Source organism: Leiobunum rupestre, chromosome 10, assembly GCF_980474605.1.
Source record: "Leiobunum rupestre chromosome 10, qqLeiRupe1.1.hap1, whole genome shotgun sequence".
In the NCBI taxonomy this organism is placed as follows: Eukaryota; Metazoa; Arthropoda; class Arachnida; order Opiliones; family Sclerosomatidae; genus Leiobunum; species Leiobunum rupestre.
Window position 1 is genome coordinate 56,108,943 of NC_143393.1, and position 6,306 is coordinate 56,115,248.

Sequence of the window (6,306 nt, forward strand, 5' to 3'; positions counted from 1 at the left end):
ATCTGTTGAGTCTCCGATAGAAACCCAACTGAGTAGTTTCCCTTACGGATATATAAGAATCAAATTTGATTATAAATTGTATCAAAAATTGGGCAGAACAAAAACTTATTTTCGTGGTGTTATATACTTAAATAAATGATTAATGTGAAATAGCCAGTTTGTTATAGTTGATATCACGAGGGCATTGGTTTTATATTTTTACTATATAATAATTATATATAATATATAATACTATATAATAATAATAATAGACGGTTAAATAAAACCTGTTCAACGATTAACCTTGAAGTAGTAATACAAAGAGCCAGGACATGCTTTTAAAAGCGTTATATTTTACAGCGCGCACCGCTTAATATTTCAATATAGAAGGGCTCGTTCCATTTCGCACGCGCCTCTTGAAAGTCCAAAAATTCGGCGCGCGCTATCAACTTTAACATTACAAATATATCTAACAAAGACACGTGACTATTTTATTCCGTGACTCGCGCATGCGCGTCGAGGAGGAAATAAAAGAGAGCGACATTAATAAGAGCAACATGTTATACTTCTACTTTTAACAAGTTGGATAAGCGTAAAAATTTATAGAAATAACTAAGGAAGCTCCTATTATATAAGATCGCATATTCTTACTCATGCATTTTATTATATACTTTTTTGAAAACACTTTATTTACTTATACAAGGCGGTTTTCCTGGCATTGTAAAAAGACCTATATGCTACAGTAGAAATAACCTTTAATTAGTACCAGAAGTAAATGAACCAAAATTTTAAAAGGTATTTTCCTTAAATATTAAACATTGGATATACACGTCACCACCTGCTAATGGCTAGATAGTGGAGCTATGAAGACCCTGAAACTTCGGTTTATTTACTTTTGTTACTGCTAATATTAGAGTATAGATGGCTCTTGTATGTATAAGCTTCTAATTTAAATTAAATTAGATACACGGGATAATTTTAATATTAGGTGGTGTGGCGGAGTGGTTAGCACTTTCGCCTGATTAAAAGGGGTTTTTCCTTGAGTTCTTCGGTTTCCTCTTTCCATAACAATTTTTAGAGGTTAACGGTAATAGTTAGTGTAGGGAGCTGTTGGCTCGCGTGCAATGAATTACTTAAAATTCGCTAGATGACTTGGGCCTAAATTGGTGCCTTGGGTATTAGCCTATCTGATTATTATTATTAATTTTCATTATGTAAGTTGGCTTAGAAATGTTTAATTATCAATTAAAAAACTTTTTTAATTTAAAGACTTTTATTTTTTTAATTGTCCTTTTTAAAAGAAAGTAAAGCTTCTTCTTCCGCTTCATCCATGCTTTCCTTTAAGAAATATTTATAAATTTTAATATTAATATTAAATAAAATGACTTTTGTTTGGTATCATTATACTTCTCTGGGTTGTCCTTGGCCACCCTCCTGTGGGAAATCGGCTACGGATGATGAGGTCCGGGTGGATGCCGGTTGAGTTTGCTCCAGGTGAGGAGCGTTCGGTAGCCGTGGTCCTTCATTTCGGTGCAACCATGGGCCAAATAATGATAAATCCAGGACATGACTCTGGTACCTTCACGCGTACTAAATCGGCCGTCCACTAAAAGACACAGGCGGCCATTTTAGTAGGGGGGAAAAGGAGGAAAAATAATAAAAAATTGAGGGCAAAATCAAGCAAGTTTCCGGTTTCCCGAACGCCATGTAGTGATGACTGAGTCGGAATTCGGAAATAAGTGGCGGTTGTAATTCGAAAATCCTGCCATATTTCGCCCCTCATTTTTTGATAAATTTTAACGATTCTAGGAAAGTATATGTTTAATATTATATAATTATATATATTATACTAATTATGAACTTAGTACGTATAAAAATAAGTACTTACTTTAATAACCACACTATCTATGATAACTGTGAATAAATATTCCAGGATATTTACTACGCCGACCACGTGTATTATTTTTAAAAACTGTCCCTAAAACATTTGCCCCCAAAATGACGTAGTTCCGCGATCGCGCGTTTTTCCCAATAGGGGGCAATAGTGATCGGGTGTTAGCGCTGTTGGACGGGTTTTTCGCATAGAGTCATGTCCTGGATTTATCATTATTTGGCCCATGGTGCAACGGAGATTGCCCCATTGGAGGCCTAGTTGCGGAGTGGGGGCGACGCCTAGAAGAAGAGGAGTAGTAGGGAGAATGTCTATTTCCTCCGCTGCTACTCCTCCTCTTCTGTACACGGCAATCTGTTGCCATGTGGCCCTCCTTTCCGCAATTGCGGCACTTCCATCTCTGAAGGACCAACCGCTTTCCCGTATGCAGAACATTCACCCGGAGTCGCCGGATAACGTCTCCTCCCAGTTGAATGTCCGGCTCCCCCAGGATCGATTCCCTCACCTGGACATTGGTCGTCACACGCGGGCCGTCCACACTTAAACTTACTATGGAATTAAAATATATATATTATTACTCGTAGTGGCTTCCTAAACGTAAGTCACTGATTTACACTTACGTGTCAGGTCCGCGTGCCCAATCAATCCGGCATCCCCCTGCTGTCTCCGTCTTTCCATGTAGGCGATGTTGAGACTGCGCCAAGAGTTTAAAGAAATTGTAGTATCTTCTTGGTTTGATAGCGCAGCCTCAACATCGATTCCATTCACCACCACATTGATTCTACATATTAAAATCAGTTATCACGTCTACCTCATTATTTACTTTTTAACTATGATAGATTACCCAAAATAACTCTACGCAATAGAAAGAAACCATTGTCTACCTAGTCTATAGAGAAAATTTAAGTACAGGGTGAAAGCCTTGGCTTAGGAAGAAATATCAAGAGTTATTTAAGGCGAAGAATTTAAATCACAAGTCAGTATTGTAAATGATAAAACACGAATAAATGACGAAGCTTGTAAGAAGGACACATACGCGCCTTACTCATTGTCTAACCGAAAACTATGTCACGTGGTGATTGTAGGGGCAATTTAAACTTTTGGTCAAATATAAATGTAAATATAATTATTAGGTAATTCTTCCAACAAAATAAGCAGAAAATTTACTGTATGATCTATGAGACATAAACATATTTACCGTCTGGCCATTTTTATCGGTCCCTGAAATAAGCAGCGTCAAAGCGGGGAGTAGTGAATTCAGTGTCAATTTCCGTCAAAGCTTTTAGAATAAAGTAAGGTTTACCATACCAACGGTACCATTTTATAGTACTCATGAACCCCCCTCTACCCTCCCTTTTGAAAATTTCCCGTGTATATCCAATATAAGAAATCTCAGAACCTTTGTTCAGTGGCCCTCTTCAATCACACACTTTCGCGAGTACCCCTTCTCGGGGGGGGGGGGGGGGGGGACTCTTGCACAGTAAGGGACAGTATTTCTGTCGCCAATTTCCGCTGTCTCCGTGTGAAAGGGGACCAACACCCTGAGCATAGGTGGAAATATTTTACGAAACGTCTTGGGGAAATTCCATGACGTAGATGGGATTTTTGACTCATCTTCGTCTGGTTGTGTCAATCCAGCTCCACAGTAAATATCAGCGTTGCCATACGTACTATAATTATGGTACATAATTTTGCATTATATTATAAATGGTAAAATTATTTTGAGAGCGTACTATATTGTACCAAAATGTACTATATTTCCAACCTATTGTACTATAATGGTTCTATTTTAATGTTTACATTATTTCTACTATTAAAATATTCCATTACGCTGTTGACTTCTAGTCCAAACGTGTGAAATAGTGGAAAATAAAATTTAACAATTTTTTTGAACTTCTCAAATATCGCTATAAAATTTTGTATAAGTGACAACTTACTAAAATTAACTATTTTTGATAATTTCTTATTAACTAAAATATTACGCCCACGTTCAAGTGCTGCCAGATCATTCGATACTGACTACATCCACTCCACATAGAGAAGCGACACGTCGTGAGAACAGTAATCGGCATGTTTTTCAAATTGAAAGTAAATAATACCATAAGTTTATTATAAACTTATGATAATACTATATTATATTTTTTACCCTTTGTACAATAATTCGGTCAGAAAATTTGGCCACGTGGAGCTCCAATATAGAAAATATAAATTAAGTGTAGAATTTAAGTTTATTAGAATTAGAACTTTAGTGTATCAATAAAATTTAAATGTAAAAAAACTAACAAATGTAAAGGGTAAAAATCTATTTAGTTGTAAACAAAATGTAAATCAATTTGTAACGGAATTTCCCGTGAATATTTCAACAGCGGTAAAAACCACTCCTAAGGTATGTAAGCCAGCGGATAAAATTCGTGTAGTCAATTATAGTACGGTGCGCGGATAAAGGTTTAGAGTTCCCGATAAAACTAATCGGTCTAATCGAAATAGGTAGCGAGCTAAAATTAAAATGCTCTCCGCGGTCTGTTGGATCCCGCTAACGACGTAAGTTAAATTCAACACCAATGCGTGGGGAGTGTTATTTGGACCTAGAAGTTTCATTTAACGTGTAGCTACTGCCCTTTATGTGAATTTTCGTAATAGTATTTAAAAAATTCAGAATTATATAAAGCTTAAGCAGTCACCATGATTTTTAATTCATTAATCTCTTACAGTAGCATTAGTATTAGAATAAGTAACATAATACCCCTAAGTATGACATTAGTAAAATGTTCTACTACATCCTTTCTTCCATCACAGTGACGTTCAAAATGTTTAGAAATAGCGCCACTCGGTAGCGGCGGCATGAACTAATCTAACCCAACTTCCGGGAACGTGATTCCCGCAGTTTTGAAAACAGTCATTTTTAGGCTTAAGGCTTATACCCGCCCTAATTTCGTTTTCACCACGGAAACTTTAACAACGGAAGAAATTAAAGAAATTGTATGTATTTTCCCCAACAATATTAAATCTTTATATCGGGCAAATGGTATTATATTAGAAATTCACCAACAACTCGAAATTTGTGGATCACTAGTTTAAGGGGTTTTCCCCCGAGTTCCCCTTCCATAAAAACTTGTCTAGGTTAACGGTAATAGTTAGTGTAGGAAGCTGTTGGCTCGATCGCTTGGCATACAGGGCTTGCCACCACCCTCCTACGCATTGTAACCCGGCCACCTGAATTAAAGGCTTCAAAAGTCGCTTGATGACTTAGGCGTAAGGTGGTGCCTTGGGTATTAGCCTAGCTGATTATTATTATTATTGTATATTGACAAGATCAATCTCATTGATGTTTATCAATGTTACGCACCAAATACTGTAGACGTTAAAAAACCTTCAGCTTGGTACGTTTTTAATGTAAAAAGGTTTCTCATTTAGTTTACGAATATTTTATTACAATTTCTTCCAAATTTTTACTATTATAATTTGAATGTACTTGTATTTTGTACCTGGATGAATGCCTGGTTTTGTTCGCTGTGATCAAAATTAAAATGAATTGATGAATTAAAATGTAAGAATTAACCTTTTTCAAATTTCTGGAATAACTTTTACAATTGCTAATTACGCAATAATTTTTTTTCAGTTCAAACTTTGAAAATGACCCTAATAATATTTAGTATTTACGTATAATTTTCCGATGGAGTTAAGCCTAATAAGCCGACTACCATAACGGCTATTTTTATTTCTTACATTTCGTACCTCATAATATTTTGTAGCGCTATACGATTGGCTAAATTTGAACTCTGACACCTTTTCGATGACCAATAAAAAAAATCAAATCCCACAGAGTATTAAAATTCCGGGTTACAGAGTTGCTAGTCGTTCTTCTGGGTTATCGTTGGATAAAGGATGTAGTAATAAAAATGCATGAGCAAGGCTACAAGTGTCATACTTAGGGGTATTATGTTACTTATGGTATTTGTTATATTGTTTATTCCCCCAACTTTATTATATTATATTATTTCATTTTTGTAAAGTCACTAAAGCTCTTTCCAGCTTGAAGCAAATATCTTAAATTAAACTTATCGCGATACCGCCATAATGAAACTTATTATCTTTGTCCCTTAGCAATATCATAAGTCTATAAGTTTATTCCATAAGCATGAAAAATTGTATTGAGAGCTAGTCGCGAGGTGACGTCCTCACAGGATGAAAACTTCCCTCTGACGAGAGTCTGTCAAAGGCTGCACGAGACGCGAGAGCGATAGGACACGAAACCGCTATGATGTAGGGGAATTTCAATAAAAAGATTTGCAGGTGAAGAATTAAAAGTATCATACTTAGATAAAAATATATACTGATGGTCTTATTCATAGAAGTGAAGAGAAGCACATTGTGAAAGAACTAAATTAAAAGAGACTTAAAACGGTTTTAAAATTCACAATTTATTTATCTAAAAA